At 44.1% G+C, this 23,037-nt stretch overlaps 1 long non-coding RNA gene across 1 annotated transcript in view; it reads left to right on the top strand.

The window, feature by feature from the left end:
- The first annotated feature begins 688 nt into the window (after positions 1 to 688).
- Positions 689 to 23,037, top strand: part of LOC147584368 (uncharacterized) — a 35,997-nt gene continuing 13,648 nt past the window's right edge. The window contains exons 1-4 of the long non-coding RNA XR_015248964.1: positions 689 to 3,318; positions 6,853 to 7,042; positions 9,494 to 9,657; positions 20,724 to 20,845. This is a non-coding gene — a long non-coding RNA (uncharacterized LOC147584368). The remainder of the gene's footprint in view (positions 3,319 to 6,852; positions 7,043 to 9,493; positions 9,658 to 20,723; positions 20,846 to 23,037) is intronic.

Genomic DNA, 23,037 nt, shown 5'->3' with positions numbered 1-23,037 from the left:
CCAGGAATTGCCCTTGCAGGAGGGCAGCCTGGAGAGAGAGGGCAGCTTTCCAGTTATCCACAAACTTGCTTCCTTAAGTTGTTCTAAGGGAATGCTCAGGTGCTCCGATGTGCCCCGTATTCAAGCGCAAGTATGAAAACCTACTCTAAAATGAAACCTAGGGGCGCCTGGGTGGCGCAGTCGGTTAAGCGTCCGACTTCAGCCAGGTCACGATCTCGCGGTCCATGAGTTTGAGCCCCGCGTCGGGCTCTGGGCTGATGGCTCGGAGCCTGGAGCCTGTTTCCGATTCTGTGTCTCCCTCTCTCTCTGCCCCTCCCCCGTTCATGCTCTGTCTCTCTCTGTCCCAAAAATAAAAAAAATAAAAAAAAAAAAACGTTGAAAAAAAAAAATAAAATGAAACCTAAGTGATTTTTAAAATCATTCTTGGGGCGCCTGGGTGGCTCAGTCGGTTAAGCGGCCGACTTCGGCTCAGGTCATGATCTCGCAGTCCGTGAGTTCGAGCCCCGCATCGGGCTCTGTGCTGACAGCTCAGAGCCTGGAGCCTGTTTCAGATTCTGTGTCTCCCTCTCTCTGACCCTCCCCCGTTCATGCTCTGTCTCTCTCTGTCTCAAAAATAAATAAATGTTAAAAAAAAAAAAAAAATTTTTTTTTTTTTTTTTTTTTTTAAATCATTCTTCTGAGAGTGGACAGGGGAGCACCCACCACAGAGGTAGTGACAACCAGCCATTGTCACTACCGTGGTATCATTGTTCTCTTCCTCCCCAACTCACAGGGCATATCAGTCGCAACTGAAAAGTAGTCTCGAAATATTTGAGTTGAAATATTACTAGAAGACTTTCTTCATTTTCAATGTTTATGTATTTTGCATGTCAAAGATGCAAATTTATTTTTACCATGCAGTCCAATGGCTCCATACTTTTTGACGATTAAGGTTATGGTGGCATTTGCTCACAGCCAGTAAGTTCAAGCTTGTAAGGCAAGCCCTCCAAAGCTAGACTAATTTCCCCTAAGCCCCAGGACTGGAAATTAGGTTACTGCCACTAGGGTTTTCACATGACTCAACCCTTCTCCTAACTCTGTCTGCTGAGGCAAAGCATTTAGCTCACAATCCGGTCAATGCCTTCAAATGAGATCATAATTGGGAACAGGCTTTGTAAGTGTCCCCTTCACTGTGGGAGCTTAGGTCTGACAGCAGCAACCAGAGAGAGAATAGCACAGAGAGTTGCTGTCACTGAGCCAGCCCATAGGACTCTAGGACAGAAGACCTTCCAAGGCCTCGGCTTCTCACTCTGTGTAAAGGGAGGCAGTACCGCTCTTTATTACATGTAGCGGCCCTGGAGGAGCAAAAGACATGGACAAGTCACCTAACCAGCTGCAGGATAAGCAGAAGCCGAGTGGCGGAGGGAGGAGGGGGAGGGGGCAGGCGAGTAGCCACATTCAAGTGGGGAGCATAGCAAATGCTGAAGTCCCAGAGACATGCTGAGGGCAGGCATCTGGGAAGACAGGCTTCGGAAACACAAGGTCTGGGCTGGGCTTGCCATTGCAGCTCTGCTCTGGAGAAATCTCTTTTGCAGGCTTGAAGTACCACCGGCTCTGAGGCACATCTGCCATCGTTACGAGACCACAATTCAGAAGCGACTGCCTCACACCAAACATGTGGAACAGAAAAATAGGATGAATTTAAGAAGTGGTGGGGCACCTGGGTGGCTCAGTTGGTTAAGCGTCCAACTTCAGCTTAGGTCATGATCTCGCAGTTCGTGAGTTCGAGCCCTGCCTTGGGCCCTCTGCTGACAGCTCAGAGCCTGGAGCCTGCTTCAGATTCTGTGCCTGCCTCTCTCTGTGCCCCTCCCCTGCTCATGCTCTGTCTCCTCTCTCTCTCAAAAATAAATAATAAACATTTAAAAAATTAAAAAAAAAAAAAAAAGAAATGGAGTTGAAAGTCTTGGAGTCACATTCCATGCAGTGGAGTATTGGAGTGGGCTCTCTAGAGCCAATGCCTCTTTTCCCAACTCCACATCCAGTGATGTCAGGATGATGCCTTGAAATTGGCTATTGTTGGAACATTCACACCACAGAAATTGGCAAACAGTAGGGCCACCTGGGTGGCCCAGTCGGTTAAGCATCTGACTTGGGCTCAGGTCATGATCTCATGGTTTGAGACTGAGCCCCACATCACTGTCAGCACAGAGTCTGCTTCAGATCCTCTGGCTCCCTCTCTGTCAGCCCTTTCTCTGTTTGTGTGTGCTCTCTCAAAAATAAATAAATGTTAAAAAAGAAATTGGCAAACAATAAAGCTCAGTGTGGTGGGTGTTTTTCCCCCTGCCAAAAGTCACCTTTGCATATATGCCACATGAGCCTTGTGAACCTTGGGTGATACTTATTTCACAAGGGGATTAGTGCAAATGAGATACTTAATTTGGAAGTCCTCTTTAACCTGTAAAGTTTCTACATGTGTTAGTTTTTATTATTTGAAATAAAATGTTAAATATGAAGCTTTAACATTTATTAAAATCTAAGTGTGTAATTATTACCTTTCATTGCAAGCTTCAAATATGATATAGGACAAGATTTCAGAAAGCAAAACAATTAGGAAGCAGCCTTTTTGTGTTGGTTAAAGCTATTATGTGCAAGTTACAAAACTCCTAACTCCAACCAGCTTCAACAGTGAAGTGAGTTCACTGTCACCTAAACTAAAAGGCCAGAGAGAGTGCCAGCTTAATTCAGCTAGCTTAATCCAGAGGCCAGGCTAAACCCAGCAAGTCAGATGATGCCATCGTAGAGCGGGAGGACCATATGTTCCTGTTTGCCCAGGATAGTCCTGTTTACGCATCCTATCTTGTTTGGTGTATGTCTTGCCCGGTTTCATTCTCGAAGTTGTCCTAGTTTAGAAGATAAATGATATGTTTACTTAACCAAGGTTTGCTCTCTCTGCTCAGTTTTTTTGTGTTGCAGGATTCACCCTCAGGTATCACAAGACATGTTTCCCCACCCGTTCCCTGCAGTTCCAGCCTCTTCCATGCAGAGAGCATAAGATCTGTAGAAGCTGCAGACCCCATAACCTCATACCACCCAATCTAGTGGGCAGAAAATCTCTTCCAGTAGCCTGTGCAAGTGCTGGGATTCACTGCCTCTCCCTGGTCTGATTTGGGTCACATGGCCATTGCTGAAACATCCCTTTGGGAACATGGATTCACCAATGGACTTAGTCAACTGTGCTCACACCTAGAGTAGGCCTGAGAGAATTCCAAACAAATCACCTAACTGAGACTGAGGTGACTTCTCCCAAGGAACAGCAAGTAACTGTCGGCAGCAGAAGAGGTGAGTGGATACTGAAGAGGGAACAAGAATGATCCGTGGCCTTGCAGGGCAGTAAAAGTGCTGGAATAGGAATGAGCCGACCCAGCTTTTAGCTTTTCCACTAACTAGGGTTGGGATGGTGGGCAAGCCCTTGCATGCCGTAGGCCTCAGTTTCTTGTTAGGCAAAGTGGAAGGGTAGGACTAGACAATTTCGAAGGTTCCATTTCACTCACCGTGTTTAATTTATGGCTGTGTCCTCTCATTAGTCTTCAGGGTTATCAATTCCAGGTTTATTTTCATACCGGATTTTCTCACTGGGCCTAAATAGAACTCACCTTGGCTTTATTCCTGATGCTAGAAAACTTCCAGCTCTGGTGGAGATCTGAAATGTTCCATTGCTCCTATTAAGTAAATCATATTCTTTAACTAGCTAACTTTCCCCACAGTTTACAACTCGTGTCAGACCCCGGGAAGATTTGCTTTTAGTTTTCTCCCTGTGAACCAAACAAGTCATAAAAACAGATTTATATCATGGTTTCCTTACAGCTGCATTTTATCCTGGGTTTCTTAAATCAAGAAATTGACTAACATAATGGCTGAATGAATAAAACACGGCAGCAATGAGTGACTGCCTTTAGCAAACTGAGAGGGAGTCTTATTATTTAAATGTTCCTGGTTATATTAAGTGGAGCAAAAGGCTTGGAATGGAAAGTGAGAGAAATAGACAGCCAAGTCAAAAACGCCACCAAGCTGTAAATAAAATATGAAACTGGCTTGGAAAGGGAGCTTTACTTCGAAGTCAAACACTGATATATAGTCCCTAATTGTGGGCCGTTTGTAAAAGGTGACATGACACCTGTCAATTATCTACAGCAGCCAGGAAATGTAGATTACATGAATAATTCACCAATCCAGTGCCCTTTGTTGCCAAGCCAGCTAAGCCCAGTCCATAAAATAACTGCTGATAGGAAAGAAGAAAAAATATGTTTAAATCGCAACAGCCGTATGTTACATGCGGAAATGTTTTCAAGGCAGTTTCATTATACAACTATGTTCCAGTCAGCACCAGTGACTAAATAATTAACATGGGAGCTTTTATCAGGTGTAACAAGGGAGGGGGCTCGGGCTCTGGAAACTTTATAGGTCCCCTTGGGGAGGCCACAGAAGAGTCTTCAGTAACAGAAACATATCGTTACGTATCATCATTTCTCACCCGCACAAGTAGCACACAACCCTTTAAAAAAGCGAAGTCTGAACTTTTGTTTTGGAAACATGGAATCATAGAATAATACATTTGGCAGGTCACTTAGGGATAGCCTACTCTATTGGTTTTTAGAAACAATGGAACCCCTTTTTTCAAAGAAAACCTTATGTGCATGTACACAACATAAGACAGATAAAAGTGGGATGATTTTAGCTCATTCTGGGAGTGGTGGTGAGGAAGATTATAGATCCCTGGGAACTGCCTACTTAGCAGCCCCCTGCCCTGCACCTCACTCCCTACCCCTGCCCAACCACCTACAGGGATCCAACAGTCCCATTTCACAGATGAGGAAAATGAGGCTCCTGAGAGGCAAAGGTGGTTCCTTGAAGTCCCAGAGCGAGTCGATCGCAGAGCTGGGACTGGAAGCCAGACTGGCGCCACCCATGCACCACAATACACATGTACGACTGTCAGGACAGCTTGTCTACACGGCCACGTGAGCTGCCAGGATTTGGAGAAATACCAGTTCTGCAGCTCCCAGGACCTCACAAGTGAGCTTGAGGAATGGAAACAAGTGACTCTTTCATCTGTGGCCTGGGCCCAGGCAGCCTGATACCTATCCTCCCCCTACCGCCCCCACTTTCATGTTGGCCACAGGGCCAGGGTCAGAGGCCACAGGCCAGGTAGAAGGTGGGGCCTTGCAATGCCCAAGGGACTGGGCAGGCAGCCATAGGTCACTGGAGCCAGCCATCCAATCCACCTGCTTCTCTGGGCTATAAGAACAAGCCTGACTGGAGAGCTACAGGGGGCGCCAATTCCAGGAGCAAATCCAGTCACCGCAGAGAGAGCTTTTCTCACCTCCACAAGATGGTTCATTCCTGTAACTTCCTTCCTACGTAAGGAAGATCCCAGCAGACTAAGAGGGACAAGAAAGAGGTTCCATTTCATAGAGTGTATGTAGAAAAGAAAACTTCCTCCTCATTTTAGGTTTATTTACTACCAAGGTTTGGCTTCATCTTTGAAAGTTTGCAAGGTGGTTTCATTCCTGTGTAAACCCACTAGGTACAAGTGCTTTGACACAGGTTTTCTCTAACCTTGTTATTTTTCTCTAATTGTTCCAACTGATTATACACACACACACACACACACACACACACACACACATATATATGGCTTATTAGAAGGCTACTGGGAAAGAAAACAAACTTTCTGATGCAGATTAAAGGCAAGTATAATTTCAAGACTTGCTGAAACTCTCTCTGCAGTCAGTCCTCACTTTTAGAATGAGCACATGATATTTAGTTATGCATAGAAATAAAACTGTGCTGCTAGTTTTATTGTGAAGAGCTGAGGTTGAAAACTGCATGTTTTCACTTTGATCATTCCAACTAGCACAAAGCAAGAGAAGTTGGGCACCTTGATATTATGGCTGCTTTGAGACTGATTCTCTCAGTGCGTTATGCTACTTCATCCCTTTGACTGCAAGGCCGTGGGAGTTTCTTTCAACAAATGGAGTTCATTATTAAATGAATCAATGGTTATCTAAACCAATTAATGCTCATTCCAATAATGTTTCAGTGTCTCTCACGAAGAATCTGGAGAGCTCTTCTCTAGTAAGAGGCTGGTGGACCTAGAGCAGCTGAGGGTGAATTCTGGCAAATGGACAGAACTTCCTGAACCTAAGTTTCCTTATTTGTAATTTGGGTGCCATGATGGTGGTAACAGTGCCTGTCTTACAGAGTGATGGTGAGTATTATGGCTACCTCATTGCCTGACAAAATCTTTGCCCAGGTGGTTTGTAGTCTGGGCTCCCAGAAAGCTGGGGCTGAGACAAAGGCTCACATGCACGTTCTTTATGGTCATGGGATTCCAGGGACCTGGATGAGAAATGGAGGAACCATGGAGGAAGGAATCAGGGCCTGTGGCCTGTATGAGCATGCATGTTAAGTTGGCTACTGCTTAGGGTTTTCATATTTAGCAAATAAAAATACTAAACACCCACTCAACTCTGAATTCTAGAGAAAAAACAAAGAATCCTTTGCAATACGTATGTGCCATGCAATATTTGGGACATAACTTATCATAAACAAATAAAATTATTTGTCATTTATCTGAAATGCAGTCAATGGAGCACCCTATACTTCAGATGGCCTGCCACTGTTACTAGTGATGGGTTGCTTGTTCCTGTAGGACTGTCTGAAAAGTTGTATGAAATCTGTCTTGGGATTGAGCCATTTGACCGCATTCTCTGTTTGGCAAAATCAATGTTCCCCATGGATTGTAACTTCTCAAAGGCCTTCTGTGTTGTTCACTTGGGGTGAGCAGATTCCTATTCCGTTCTGCACGGTCAGGTAAGAAGCCTTCTGTGAGGTGCTGTGAAGCTGCTTCTGTGTGAGGCTGATCTAGTAATGGTGGCCAGATACAACACAGTGGAGGATGTGCCAGAGGCATTCATACAGGGGGTGAAGTGCAGTGATTAACAGCACAGATCTTGGAGCCAAGAAGGCCTGCGTTCAAATCTCAGCTCTGCCAATTACTAAGGTAGGTCATCTAAAGTCTCTGTGTCTCAGTCTTCTCATTTTTAAAATGGGGATAATAATAACACTTAGTAGGATTATTATGAAGATTAAAAACAAATACAGAGTTCTCAGAATGGTCCCTGGGACGCTGTAAGTGTCTGTTGTTATTATCCTGACAGTAGTAGATTTCAACACTGTAGCTTGGCAGCTGGCGTATCTTGAACACGTCGCAGCTGTCAAATTTGATTTGACAAAATTTGCCAAACTTGATTGATGTCTAGAATACAATTTTTTTTTTTCATAAATGAAGCTAAATGGTATCGCCTTGGTTTGTTTTGGTTTTATTTTTTCCCCAGCACTGAGAATTATTTTCTGCCCTGACTAGTCTTTTATATAATCAGAAAGGAAAGGTTTTTCACCCTCCATTGAGCCTGTGGTCTCCCCCTAGAACCAGCTAGATGCCCTGAGTCTCCCAGCACTCACTCTCAGGGTCCTCCTCCATCTAGCGCCACAGGAGCTGCTCAGTTTGACACAGTTGGCTGACACTGAGGCAATGGTATGCACCCACGGTGGTAGCAAAATTAAACCTTGAGTATTGATCAGAATATAAAATCATGTTCTGTCACCATATACTGAGATTAATAGCAAGTTTCTACAATTCTGTGAAACTTGCTTCTTTGGCCCAGTGTTTACTTCTCAGTTCCTCAAGTGGCCTGCCAAAAATTGTAAAATTTGAAACTGGGCCTTCAACCCAAAATTGCTGAAAAATGCTGTCTTAAAGAGCCATTCAGGCTATGTTTCCTCTACAGAGCCATCTTCCCGCTCTGTGCCGAGTTACAACTGGCCCCCCCCATGCTCTTGGGAGACCTGCTAACAGCCTCACTGGTAGTCCTGACTGTGGCTTGTTTGGAGGTCTGCTTCCCCGAGGCTGCTGAGCTCCTTAGGATGGGAGCCATGTACGTTCATCTTTGTATCTCTAACCCGCAGCCCACATCTGGCACAGGCTGAGGAGCAGGGCTGCCTTATCCAGTAAGCATGGTAGGCTCAGGGTCCACAATATTTTTTAGGGGGCCGTGAAAATGTTTGATTTTTCTTAAAATCATAAGAAAAAGACAGGACTGTTAGTATAGAACTTTTATTTATTTATTTAGTTAGTTAGTTCTAAAGGTTTTATTTTTAAGTAATCTCCTCACTCAATGTGGGGCTCGAACTCAAACCCTGAGATTAAGAGTCTCACATCCCATCGACTGAGCCAGCCGGGTGCCCCTAGAATAGAACTTGTTTTACTTTTTTCTTCATATCAGAAAAATGAAGGATTTTTAGGGCCACAAAAATTTATTGAACTATTTTAATGTTTTGGTTTTTTTAATGGGGGAAGGGCCTAAGAACGGAGAAGTGCCTAGGGCCCACAAAAGTCATGATGTGGTCCTGGTGTTGAAAGAATAAGTAAACAAATGATTAAATATTATAAAGACTGTTAAAAAATGCTTTACAAATGACAAAGTGCCATGAAAATGCAGCTTATTATTAAAAGCTGACAATTTTATTGCTGTTGTGAAGTTCTCTTACCCATTAGGACACTATACTCTAAGGAGTTTCAATTATTTCTCTAAATTCAAAGGTTTTCTTAGTCATATTCATATTCTTTCTTGCTGTGAAAGAAAAGATTTAAGTGGCTTTATGTGAGGAATATTTTAGTGTGGACAGGGGAGGGGCAGTAAAGGCACAGAATATAAAGGCTCTGGTAATCAGAAGAGCTATCCCCGTGTACCACACTTCAAAGGAACCCCTTAAATGAAAAGCTGAGTTCCTACAGAAGGTACACCAAGATGGCTGTTGTTTTTACAAAAAAAAAAGGGGGGGGTGGGATTCCTGAGCTTTAACCTTCATGACGTTGCCTCACCTCTGAGAAAAGTGAAGTCCTGTACTTCTGAGGCGATCTGGTGGTATATTCTATCCTTTGAGTTGGTTGATGACAAATGAACAGCTTCTCTCTTGGAAAACATAAATAGAAGGGACACTGATGTCCAGGATATCTTCAAAGAGACGCTAAGAATGTTCTGACCTGAAGATCACTTGAGGAGATGATACTCAATGTGAGCTTCCTATTACCAAGTAGCTACATCCTTATCTTGCAATCTTGAAGGGTCTAATTCATATCAAAAAGAAACTTCACTTTCTGAAATTCTCAGGATATTTACTTTATTTATTTATTATTTATTATTATTATTTTTTTTTAATTTTTTTTTCAACGTTTATTTATTTTTGGGACAGAGAGAGACAGAGCATGAACGGGGGAGGGGCAGAGAGAGAGGGAGACACAGAATCGGAAACAGGCTCCAGGCTCTGAGCCATCAGCCCAGAGCCCGACGCGGGGCTCGAACTCACGGACCGCGAGATCGTGACCTGGCTGAAGTCGGACGCTTAACCAACTGCGCCACCCAGGCGCCCCTATTATTTATTATTTTTTGAGAGCATATGAGCTGGGGAGAGCAAGAGAGGCTTAAGCAGCCACCATGTGGAGACTGATGCGGGACTCGATCGTACGATCCTGGGATCAGGACCTGAGTGGATATCAAGAGTCAGATGCTCAACCGACTGAGCCAACCAGGTGTCCCAGGAGAGTTCCTTTAAAATGTGAGTTCTCATAGTGCATTTAAATTTGAGAGTATAAAATGACCAGAGGTGGTTACTTTAGGAAAGTTCTTTCCTCTTTCCTTTCTCTTCTGAGTATTCTATAATGTGGCTATAGTAGACTCACAAGGATAAAACAAGTAAGAGTTACAATTTATGGAGTCCGAAACCCTGCTCTAAGCTCTTTACATACATTTTCTCATTTAAGGAGAGAAATTAAGGATGATGTAATTTGCAAAGGGTGTTTTACAAAACTATTGAGAAAGAGAAGGACATGTTCCACTGATAAAAATGACAGAAAAGCAAAGTAGACTATAAGAGAAAACCTGCTGTATTATTCCCTTCTTTCAGTTTTCAGTTGTATGTTTACCGGCCGGGCTTCTGCACAGCTTGGTTTTCATTTGGTGCAGAAGGCAGAGAAAAGCCCTTATGAAAGCAGAGTCTGATCAGAATGGTCATGATCGGGCTTCCCAGGAGATGGGCAGCCAAAGAACAGAGAGCAAAAGGAATAAAAATTTCCAGCAAATGAGTAACTACCACCTCTTGAGGGTCTCCAGCTATTGTAGACAGCCATTCTAGGCATCTTACATTCATAAATAAGTGTCACATTGGACAACTTTGGGGAAGGCTCCTGTGTTCCAGGCACTATCCCAGGCATTTTTATGTTTATTAACTAATCTTCCCAATATACCAACAGAGTAGGTCCTATTATTAGCACTCTCATGTTAGAAGCAAGGACAGTGAGGCAGAGAGAAGCTCGGTGTCTTGGCCAAGATCACTCAACCAGTAACGCATATTGGTCTGGAAACCAAACCCTGGAGTTACGCAACTTAACGTGGGGCTTGTAACAATTCTAAGAAGTAGGGACTTTCATTATCCCATTTGACTTTCGGAGAACGGGAGATTTAGAGATGCTATATGGCTTCCCGGAGTTTACCCAAGCAGCCGGGCCCCTGGGCCCACGCACTGAATCGTTTCAACACACGGAGTCTCCCTGTTCAGGATGGCGCCTCCAGACTGTCGAGAATGGATATAACAGCGACAGAGAGAGGTTGGTGGCAGAGAATAGAGGTGAACTGACACGTGGGGTTGGGGTGGGAGCACAGAAGAGGCTCTGGGGAGTATGGAAGAAAGAGAAAGGGGACAGCCTCTGTGCTTTACAGAACAACAGTGAGCTAATGCAGCTTTCCAGGACACAAGAAGACGAAGCAAATCAGAAAATACACGAGGCAGAGAGTTTTAACAGAACCATGGGGACAGAGGAAAGGGGACAATAAAAGTGCAAGGAAAGAGAAGAAGGTGAACAAACTGTAAAGAAGGCTGTGGTATAAGTGCCTGGGAAAGTCTGGAGCCACCAGCTCCTGGAAGGCCAGCCTTGGGTGGGCAAGGTGACAGCTCACTGCTCATGCAAGGCCTCCTGAGGCTTTGTGCAGATGGCCACGGGCAGCCCCCTCTCTGTGGGGGTGACGCACACGTGAGGATTGTAAGACGAGGCCCTTGGGGCTCTGTTCACAATAAAAACATTGTACAGGCCTTCTACACATGACTCAGTGTGTATTGTGTGTCTGACTGAAAGAAAGATCGGCTTTACCTGCAAGTGCGAACGTGTAGGCTGAGTTGAAACGAGTGCACAATTACATAAGAAACAAAAATACCTGGGGAGCGAGCAGTCTACTGCCTTCCAGGGGACATGCAGAATCCCTAGAGGAAGAGTGCCAGGCCACTCCTTTGCCAACTGCGAGAATAGCTGTGGTTGGACAGGGTGTTTTGTTTTGTTTTGTTTTTACCCCGGCGCTTGGCACAGAATCCTGAGCACCGAGTGGGGCCCCTGAACCCTGCCTGACACCAAACCTTGTGTTAGCTAACGTCATTCCTGTGTTACTTTGTTTGAGAAGGACTGGAAAACAGCAAAGGGGAAAGGGAAAGAGTCATTCAAATTTGTCTTATGTGAGGACTTTATGTGCTAAGCCTGAGAGAAACAATGTAATGTTTGAAAGTAGGGGGTCTGCGGAGAGACATAGGTTCAAGCCTTGGCTCCATCATGTCTTAGCTGTGGCACCCTTGGCAAGTGACTCCATCTTGCTGGATCTTCATTTTTCATCTATAAAATGGGTGTAATGGTAGGACCCACCTCAGAGAAGCTGGTAGGTGTAATGGTAGGACCCATCTCAGTGTGAGAACTGTATGAGATCATGCAGGCAGATAGCTTCACTTAGAACCAGGCACCCAGCACCCAGCAAGTGTTCACCAGTGTTACCATCTGTAAATTGAGAGAGATAACCTTCCCAGGTCCCTCAAGGGACACTAAGGCTGCAGCCAAAGGTTAGCAAAATGAGGGCTTTTTGAAAAGTACTTAATAATATCTATTCTCTCCTTGGCAGTGTGATGAAGTAAAAACAATTATCGACATTGAATTCATTAAAAGATTTAGATTCTGGGATCACCTGGGTGGCTCAGTTGGTTAAGTGTCCGACTTCGGCTCAGGTCATGATCTCACGGTTTGTGGGTTCAAGCCCTGTGTCGGCCTCTGTACTAACAGCTTGGAGCCTGGAGCCTGCTTTGGATTCTGTGTCTCCCCCTTTCTCTCTGCCCCTCCTCTGTTTGTGTTCTGTCTCTGTCTCTCGCTCAAAAATAAATAAACATTAAAAAAAAAAAGACTTAGATTCTGGTCTCTGGACCTTCATCTCTCATCACTCAGTGGGGGCATTAACTAAGTTCCCTTTAACATCCTTTTCAGCTCTGATAGCCAGTGCCCAGTCATCCCCCTGACTGACTGCAGCAGGAGGGCAGAGAACCTCACTCTGGTGGGCTTGTGACTGTAGCTCCCATCCCCTCTGGCCTGCCAGGGCCCCAGGTGATGGATTCAGAGAGGCAGAGAGACAGAGAGAGAGAGAGAGAGGGAAGGAGGAAGGAAGGAAGGAAGGAACAAAGAAACACATACCTAGGAAGATGTCCCAGATATTTTAAGTGAAAAAAAGGCAAATTGAAGAACTAGAAATAATTCTGTTGAATAAATATTCAAGAATAATTTAAAAAATATAGATGTGTGTATGCAAGGATTATCTCTTGGGCAGGATTAAGAGAAATTTTACTTTACATTTTACACAGTTCTGTATTGTTTGAAACGTATACTATGAGCTTGTTTTATTTGATAATCAAAATAATAATACTAAAGATGTGAACAAAACTAAAATGTGTTTTTTGAAATTTATTTTAGAGAGAGAGAGAGTGAGCAAGGGAAGGGCAGAGAGAGAGAGGAAGAGAGACAATCTTAAGCAGGCTCCATGCCTAGGGTGGAGCCCGACACAAGGCTCCAACCCGAGACCCTGGGATCATGATCTGAGCCAAAAGAAAGAATCAGAATCTCAACCAACTGAGCCACCCAGGCACCCCTAAGACATGCTTATTGTAGACAGTTTGGAGGGGAAAAGAAGAAAAATCACTTATAACCCTCCCCCAACATAGAAATATTGCTACTGACATTTTAATTTACAACCTTTCAGTCTTTTTTCTATATGTTTATAGCATAGAAATATACATACATATTTACAAAATGGAATCACATTTGTCCATGCTGTCTTATAATTAGCTCCGTTTAACAATATATTGTTTGTATGTTTCCATGTCATTAAAGTTTCTTCTACACTCTACAGCACGATTTTAATGACTGCTTCTTTTTCCATATTGTATGTGGCCAACTTTGCATTGCTGCACATTTTGGCTGTTCTCCGTTTTCCCCCATTGTAAGTATTGACAGGCTTTTGGAGAATAATGAAACGCTGAAATGCTTGGCTTTGTTTCTCTCTTTGGGTAGAGCTGGCTGCTCTCTTTTCTTCTTCCTCTTTGTATCCTTTAGCTTTTGGGTGGAGGCCCAGAGAGCTCCACAAGGGGTGGTGTGTGTTTAAGAAACTCAGCTAAAGAAACAAACGGATCGCAGAGAGCTCTGAACCTACAGTGTTGGGAAAATGCTGAGCGCTGTAATTGGCCTAATGTTGCTCCCGTGAGAGATGCCATCTGCCTAGGCCTCCAAAGTCCTGGCCAGGATTTTAACTTTTCTCATCCAGCTGATGACAGACAAATATTCCTCACTTCAACAGTTATGCGCAACCCCCAAAATGTTTCCTCAAGTCTGTCAAACACTCATGGGAAGAGACTACCAGCTCATCCTTGAAGACGGAGAAGCAGGCAAGGTCACGTCAGCAAATCAGGACCGTGGGCTTTAAGTTTCATTGAAAAGATAGCCTCTTGGACAGCTCTGTTCCCTGCTCCCTGAGCCAGGCTGTTGGTCCAGTGGTGACTCAGGAAGGAATGCCACTGACGAGCCATGGGCATGCCAGGGAATTATTCGGCACATGCCAACAAGTAACCTCATACGATAATCAAACGCCAGCCAATCTGCGAACACTTTGCGTAACAGCATATTTGGATTTGGGGCTTAGCTTTCAAAGCTTGAGTTTCACGTTTGCCTGAGCACATTCCCAGCCTCCTGGGGCCTCTCCTGTGTGCTCTGCCTCTGCTTGCAAGTGCAGAGAGCAGTTCTTCCAAGAGCCAGAGCTTGGCTCTCCCCTCGAGGTAAAGCAGAACTCTGCCAGGGATCAGCGGGCACTCATCAGTCTACAGTTCTCAGTTTGGCCAGCACTGCTTCTCCATATGCCCTGTTTCTTACCAAAAGGCCAGCAACGTGGGTGATGGATGCCTCCTTTTGCTGTGGAGACGCTGAAAAGTCATTCCTAGTATTGTCAAGGTCTTCGATGCACCTTATCCACAAGAGAGATTTGTTGACTGACAGCTGCTGGTATAACAATGTCCTATCAGGTCTGGCTGTAGGAATCGGCAAAGTATTACCACATCAACAGGTATCTGGGCTATCCAAGAGCCTCAGAAAGGGCAAAGAGGCTTGCAAATTTTAAGACTCCTTACTCCTGGCTCTGGTCCTTCTCCTGCAGATACCTTGAGAGCCAAATGTTTGAAGGATTTAATTTTGGATCCACAAAAAGGTGATACACTTTCGGGCACAGATTTGCTACAGAATGGCAGCCATGCCCCGAGGGGTCCTGGTAAGCTGGGTAAATGACCTGGCTGTGCACCGCCGCCCCCGCCCCTCCCGCCAGTCTCACCAGTAGCGTAGGTCAAGGTTTCCTTAAGGCCTTGGGTGTTTGTATAGTCAAGATGATACTGAACATGAAATATTCAAATAGCAATACCTTGGGTGAGAGACAAAGTCTAGTCAATGATCTTATTCATAATTCTTCCAGTGAAGAAGTTGTCACCATGAAGTAGGGCTTTCAAAGTGCTCCTGCCGTTGCCACAGTGATATCAGAGAGAACTCTGACCTCCCCAGGAGAATGTTGTCGTGAGCACAGAGTGCCCAGGTTAGAGACACCAAGAGCTGCAGTGTCAGTCAGCTACATCAGTGACACAAAGCCTTCCCCAGGAATAAGTTGATAAAGACTTAGTACCTAAACATAGTACTTCCAAAAAGAAATAAATCAGTAATTAGAGATCCTGAAGACAGAAGCAAACATTCCAACGCAGACCTAATCATAAGACCTCATGGGATGTTCAAAAGTTCTCCAGAGTAGGTATGAACAGATTTCCTTTACCCCATCGGTTAGGCTGGGTAGAAGCCTTACTGTGTCTTCCTAATTTTAAGCACGGATGACAGAAAGCAGGGGATGCCCAACTGAAGGAGGTGTCAGTACTTTTTTGTAGCATGGCGTTTACGTGCCAGCCAAGGTCATTAGGAATGTGAAATTCCTTTCAAAGTGGAAAAATATACTTGTTCTCTTCTACAAGTGAAAGAGTAAATTCACAGTTAATTATCAATGCTTTATTAGTAGTTACAGGCCCCACAAATCTCACCAAGTTGAACCTCCAGTACGTATATACAAGAACATAAAAAGTGGCCTTCAGTGGTAATAACAGGAGGAAAGACTAAATCTGGGAAATTCTCTGCATAGGTCATCCTAGAAATTTATCAATCCAAAGTCCTTAGATTATAAATACAATTTTTGAAGGTTTAAGAGGTGCACTTCAAAGAGCTACTTCTTTAATATGAGCTGTGTGAAGATCATTAAAAAGTTTTAAAGTCACAGGACACATAAGAACACCTCAGGTTCACAAGGAAGATTGGAGAGCTTAGAGTGGAAGCCCAGGCATTTGGCCCAGATGTTTGCTGCTGATTTCTGAAGCTGGTGGGTAAGGATCTATTCTCAGGAAGGACCCAGCAGAACCTCTGCACAGTGCCATTGTGCAGGGAAACTCAGTGGCCTCTACTCCTAAAAATGGGACCACTCAGCTTGGCCACAGCTGGCTGAAGCACTGGCTTTCCTTGTGGGCAAGGCTGTTTCTGAAGCTTCTTGTCTGACGGAGGTAGGGTCTTGGGCACCCATGTCATCTCCCAGTCATGTTGCCCACGAGCAGCACTGTGAGGATGTCCTCGAACCGATCCAATTCCCAATCCCATCCCTTCTATTTGATGAAACCCTACAAACACTAAGAAAATATATGCCATCCCACCTCTCGCTCTGCTATTTATCTGCTTTTTTCTTTCACACACTCTCTTTCCAATTATTGGGCAATCATGTCCAATTCCAGGAAACCAATGCTTATTTTACCCTTCTCATCTGAAGATGAATAAGGAGTCTACCTTCTCTAGTCCAATGCATAAGGTGAACTTTCTCAACTCGTCCTCCTCAAGGCAAAGTTGTTGCCAGTCTTGTGTGTGTTTGAAGTTTACACACATCTTATGTATGTATATACATACACAGACGTGGCATCCCCTCTCTCAGGAAGGTAGGCTCCATCTGTGTGGGTCAAGCAATATAAAGACTGCCATGGTTATCATCTCTGTTTCATTGACAGTGTTGGGGGAAGCACCCGAAATGGGCATATTGCAATTTAGAGGAACACCTGGCTACTTTTATTTTTTCTTTCTTTCTTTTTTTTTCTTTCTTTCTTTCTTTCTTTCTTTCTTTCTTTCTTTCTTTCTTCCTTTTTTTTTATCCCTGGCTACTTTTTTTTTTTTAAGTTTATTAATTTATTTTGAGAGAGAGAGAGAGCAAGTACAAGCAGGGGAGGGGCAGAGAGAGGGAGAGAGAGAATCCCAAGCAGGCTCTGCACTGTCAGCACAGAGCCTGACAAGGGCTCCATCTCATGAACCGTGAGGTCATGACCTGAGCTGAGACCAAGAATTGGACTCTTAACTGACCGAGCCACCAGGCGCCCCAATCCCTGGCTACTTTTAAAGCTGGATCACCATGTACATATTCTGTAAGGTCATCAGTGACAGCACATTGGTTGCCGTTTCTTGAAAATGCTTCTCTGTAGAAGTGTTCATATGTGCCTGGAACACTGTTTCTGCTTTCTTAGATGCCTGTTTATTCCCCACACTGAAGATTCCTTAGAATCATTGAAAGTAAGTCTTTTGACATGGGTTAGGGGGAAGTGAATGGGGAAGAGGATGAAGAAAGGAGCTTAATCATTTAAAAATGTCAGTAATTCTTACTCTTTCCCTGGGTCTGTCACCTTCTGTCTATGCCTCGGTTTCCTCACGTGCAAAACTGAGATGGTAATAGGGCCAAGCTCAGAGAGGTGGAGGGTACAATGGGTTACTATTGGTTAAGTGTTTTGAGCACTGTCTGTGGCATAATAAGTGCTCTTTTTGTCCCCCATCCTTATTTATATTCTAATCACTACATAAGGAGTCAGAGGGGCTGGCCTTTGGAAGGAGAATAATTCTTCATGTCAACACCACCATCACACATTATTGAAGAGATTTTGGTGTGAATGGGGCCATTTGACACCCCAGCTTCCTGTGCCACATTTCCCCTACCTTTCTGAGTAAGGTCTCCTTTCCCTAGGCTCAATGTCTTTCTTTTATCTACTGTAAACCACAGATAACTTATCAGGTTAGTCTGCCAGGGGAATTCGTATCTTAATAAGACTCAGAACCTTAAGTGAAAAGGTGTCATTTATTAAAATTTCAGGAGGTGAGGGGGTGGAAGGGTGTTTCTAGAACCCCTCAAATAACCCCCCCCCCCCAGATGTAGTTGCTTCATTCACGTACCAGTGACGCTGACCCTGGCAGGAAGTCACTTGTACTTTTCACTAATTGAGGTCCTGCCCTCTTGAATCTTGCAATCTAAAAGAGAGAACTTTGATCCGGGGTGATAATAAAACAAGTAAGTAATTAAAGCCCAGGGATGCAGATTGAGTAACTGCTCTGTCCCAGGTATTGGCATGGAGGTGCCGGGCGCACTGAGGTGGAACCAGACTTGTTTGCCTTTTAGAACCTCACGGTGTATTGGAAGGGACAAAATACATCAGACGGTGATAAGGAAATGTGTGTGAGTAAAAGGAAAAGAGGTGTGTGTTGACAGAAGACAGCCTGAGGAGTTTAGCAAACAGGAACCTTTCTCAAGAACTTGAAAGCGTTGGAGGTCTTTCGAAAGGACTAGTTGTACACTGCCTGGAGGCTAAGGTAGGAACTAGAAAGGGACTTAGGCCAGCCCTTGCTAGCTGGAGGGTTAACTGTATGCTTCAGCACAAGGATCTTGGCTGGAGAGAAATGGGAGCCAGAGCATCGATGACTCATTCTCATCTACTTGACATCATCTTCAGATTTTCGTTTAACTTTTCCCATCCACGTCAGATGCCCCTAATTCTTGGGTGGTCTGCCATGCCACTTCCTGCCAAGTCCCAGCAACTTTATTCTGAGTGGAGATCTGGGGGTACTGGATCTTATTTCAAAAGGAGAGGGGAAATTGAAACCAGAAAGGCTTTGGGACAGATTTTAGGAGATTCTTTTTTTTTTTTTTTTTTTTTCCCAGCACAGGTTTCTCCAGGCTGGTATCTCTAGCTTAGACTTTCTATTTTATTTATTTGTTTGTTTGGTTGGTTTGGTTTGGTGAGAGTTAACTATTCAAAATGGAAGTCCTTTTATAATTCAATCTAGTTATGCAAACATAGCCCATTGATGTTAACAAGTAGAGACCAGATGCAAATAATCCACTGGGGCATAACGTGGAATAACTAGCAGGAGCTAAAGCAGGCTGTCTCCCCACCACCCTATTACCTCATAAGAATTCCTTCCATGTGGAAATGAGCATGAGGAGAATTTTAAAAAATAATAAAAAACAGGACTCTTACGATGTTTCAAATGGCCGTAAAATGACAGCAGTAGTGGAGATGCTTGGATCACACAAGATTGCCATATAAACAACTGAAGTCACTCCAGAGTTCTGTGGAATTAGGCATGCGTCCCTAAGAAAGGTTAGGTGCCTCCATCTCATGAAGGATAAATTGATTCCAATGGGAAAACAGATTCCAAACAGAGGTCACCGAGTCAGTGATTCATACCCAGGTGCACACGAGAAGATCTGGTTCTCTGCAATTCATTGAACAGGGCATCGCTGCCATGATGAAATTTTATGCCATTCCCTGCAGCACTGGGTGTTTTAACTGTTCTGGATAGTCAATCAGTTGTTAGGTGAGGCCAAATACAGGGAATCCTAGAATGGCAATGGTGAGGCCATTTTCTGCAGCAAAGAAAGTTTTAGTTGAGTAAAAGAGCTAGGCAATATAAACAAACTTACAGGGAGTCACCAAACCTCTGAGCTGGCCTCCATTTCTGCCTGCTTTTCTCAAAATGCCATTGCCTTATGAGTGGCTATTTGATCAAGAGGCCTAAGTCTTTTTTTTTTTTTTTTTTTAATTTTTTTTTTTTTTCAACGTTTATTTATTTTTGGGACAGAGAGAGACAGAGCATGAACGGGGGAGGGGCAGAGAGAGAGAGGGAGACACAGAATCGGAAACAGGCTCCAGGCTCTGAGCCATCAGCCCAGAGCCCGACGCGGGGCTCCAACTCCCGGACCGCGAGATCGTGACCTGGCTGAAGTCGGACGCTTAACCGACTGCGCCACCCAGGCGCCCCGAGGCCTAAGTCTTGACTAATGTAGTGGGTCTGATTTTCTGCTTTCAGAATAATTCTTTATTTTAAAAGGGTTTTTTGTTGTTGTTTTTGGTATTTGTGTAGGTGTGTGTGGGGAGGGGGGGGGGGGGGAGGTGCTCCAGGACTGTGAGCTCTGTGAACCTTCCTAAGTGGCTGAGATTAAGATGAGAAGTTCTTGGGGGCAAAGGGTTGGCATGGGGATGGGGGCAGTGGGGGAGAGAGCATTACTTTGTGAGGAAAGCCAGAGTCCAGAAAAGCATTTGGGTGAAATCTTCCTGATTTAGCTCTGGGACAGAATTAGACACGACTAGGAAATCCCCAAAAGGTGCCCAGTAAATGTTGGCAGAATGAAGGTTTACCAAAACTCTGAAGCTCCTCTTGCGAGATTGTCCAGCTCTTCAATGTTCTCAACAGGAGTTCTTCCTGAAGTCAACCCTAAATCTCTCCTCCAGCATCCTTAGCTCATTTCTCTCTCCTGTTCCAAGGAGAAATAAGATGCTGATACTGCCATTCTTAGGCCCCAATTAAATTTGTACATATTAAAATCTGCCCTCAATCTTCCATTTTGTGGGCTACATAACCCCAATTTTGTAAGCTTTTCTTTCAAAAAGGTAATTTCAAACATTTCCATGTGCCAATCTTCAGAATCACAAATGTTTAGAAATAACTTACAGGTTACCATAAAGACGTAGCCGCACTGAAATGAATAATGTACTTAATTCATGAAGGTGCCGCTTCCTGTTGAAATCCCTGCATCCTGGGCAGTGGGGGGCAGCGCTGCAGGTTTCTGCCTTCTCTCTGGAGCCTGGAAGGAGGTGAAAGCTGATGAGCCAGGCTAATAAGATGCAGCCTCACACTGATTAAATGTCCATTTTCTTGGGGGAAATGGCTGACAGGCGCAGGATAAAGCTGTCAGGAAGCTTGTAGCAATTTTCCCAAATCTACCACTACCAGTGAGCTTTATTTGTGTGCTTAGAGCTATTATTAGCAAAACAATGGCTGGAAAATGTACCAAGGAGAAAATTAAGAAATGACAGGCTTGTTTTTAAAAAGAAAGAGAAAAGTTTCTTTTGTTAAATTTTGTTAAGTTTTTTTGTTTTGTTTGTTTTTTTTTCAGCAGAAAGTTTCACTTAGCAAAATACATCGTCCAACCATGGCGTCTGGGTGAGGAAAGTGAACGAGCAAGAGTGAGCTCCGGTTACCTGTGTGGAGGCATTAATTTCAGCGTCTACTGCCCAGGTGGGAGCATGAGCTCAGGGCTCTCTACAAGGGATGCGAAGGGGGAATTTAACAGTACAATGTAGAGTTTGCCTTAAAATCCTAAAGCCACCTGTAAGCCATGGTGTAGGTGCTGATGGGGTAGAGAGGGCATGCAGGAGTGCAGTGGTGAACAGAGAGAGCTGCTGTTTTTCCAAAGTAACAGGGGTACCTGGGTGGCTCAGTTGGTTAAGTGTCCAACTCTTGGTTTCTGGTCAGGTCATGATCTCGAGGTTCTGGGTTTGAGCTTCGTATCAGGATCTGGACTGACAGCTCGGAGCCTGGAGCCTGCTTCAGATTCTGTGTCTCCCTTTCTCTCTGCCCCTCCCCCACTCATGCTGTCTCTCTCTCTCTCTCTCTCTCTTTCTCTCTCTCAAAATAAATAAACTTTCTCAAATAAATAAACTTAAAAAATAAAAATGCAGGAGCGCCTGGATGGTTCACTTGGTTAAGCATTCGACTTCGGCTCAGGTCATGATGTCAAGGTTCATGAGTTCCAGCCCCATGTCGGGCTCTGTGCTGACAACTCAGAGCCTGGAGCCTGCTTTGGATTCTGTGTCTCCCTCTCTCTCTGCCCTTCCCCCATTCATGCTCTGTCTCTCTGTGTCTCTCAAAAATGAATAAATGTTAAAAAAATTTTTTGTAATAAAATAAAAATACAAAAGGAGTAACAGAGAGGTATCTAGCTAGGGTTGTGCTGTTCAATACCGTAGCCACCAGCTACAGGAGGCTATTGAGAGGGTGCATTGTGGCTGGTCTGACGAGATGGCTGTAAGTGTAAAATACACACTAAAGTTCAAAAGAGTTTATACTAAAAAAAGGATGCCAAAAACATCATTAATTGCTCTTAAGATTGACTACATGTTGAAATGATATTTGGGATAGATTCAGTTAAACAAAATATATTATTACAGTGAATGCTTCAACAGGGATGAACCTTGAAAACATGCTAAATGAAAGAAGCCAGATGCAAAAAACCCACACATTTTGTAAAAGGCGAAAGATTTATGCGATTTGAAGAGAAACCAGAGCATAAAACCCACACATTTTGTGATCGCACTTGTATGAAGTGGCCAATAGGCAAATCCATAGACAAAAGGTACAGGAGTGGTTGCTTAGGGCTGGGGGGGAGGGGGATGGTTTGGAGGGAAATGGGAAGTGAGTGCTAATGGGTATGTTTGTTTGTTTTTTTTTTCACGAAGTGACGAAAATGTTCTAAAATTGATTTTGGCAATGTTGCACAGCTCAGTGAATATATTCAGTTGTATATTTTATTTCTTTTTTACTTATTTATTTTTATCTTTAAATTTTTGTTTAGTTGTACATTCTATTTTATTTTATTTTATTTTATTTTTTTAATTTTTAATTTTTAATTTTTTAAAAGTAAGCTCTACACCCAACGTGGGGCTTGAACTCACGTCCCTGAGATCAAGAGTCACATGCTCCACCAACTGAGCCAGTCAGGCACCCCTCAGTTGTACATTTTGAAATGGGTTAATCATATGGTATGTGAATTATATTTCAATAAAGCCATTTAAAATAATTTAAAAATTTTGGAGGCAAAAGAGCTAATTTTACCTGTTTATTTTAAACTTTTAACAATGAGCTGCCAGAAAATTTAAAATTACTTAAGTGGATGGCAGTATATTCTGTTGAAGCCTGTGGGCTAAGCAACCAAGGGTGAAGCGGCTATGGAAATCTAGGGCTAGTGCTGCCCAAAGTGAAAGTCATAAACGCGGGGCAGAGGACCTGACAGAAAGGTTCACCTTTGGTGCAGGGTGAGCAGGAATGAGGGGTGAGGGAGAACCTGACTTGGAAGGTTGGGGGTTTTGAGGATAAGGGTAAAACTCAAGGACTGGGACAGGCCTCTGCACCAAGTACCAGCACACGGGGCTGAGGAGCAGACCAGAATTTTTGGTCTCTAGGCAAACAGGGGGCGCTGTCTTTAGTCACCTCCCCGGAAGACTCTTATCAGCCCAGCCGTGAGCAACACTGAGTTATCTTTCTCAAGTGGCTGCCCCAGCTGCCTCAGGCTCTGTTCTCCAACCTCTGGGGCTGAGAGGAGCCAGGGCTTGACTCACCAGTAACATATTTGCATACCTGGAACCCAGCCTCCGTGAGATGCAGACAGCAGGCGGGGACCTCCAGCCTTACCCAGGAGGGTGAAAGCTTGG

The sequence above is a fragment of the Puma concolor genome, chromosome A1 (genome assembly GCF_028749965.1).
Source record: "Puma concolor isolate L17-30 chromosome A1, mPumCon1.1.hap2, whole genome shotgun sequence".
In the NCBI taxonomy this organism is placed as follows: Eukaryota; Metazoa; Chordata; class Mammalia; order Carnivora; family Felidae; genus Puma; species Puma concolor.
The sequence above is the reverse complement of the archived record's forward strand: the minus strand, read 5'-3'. Positions and strand labels throughout refer to the sequence as shown.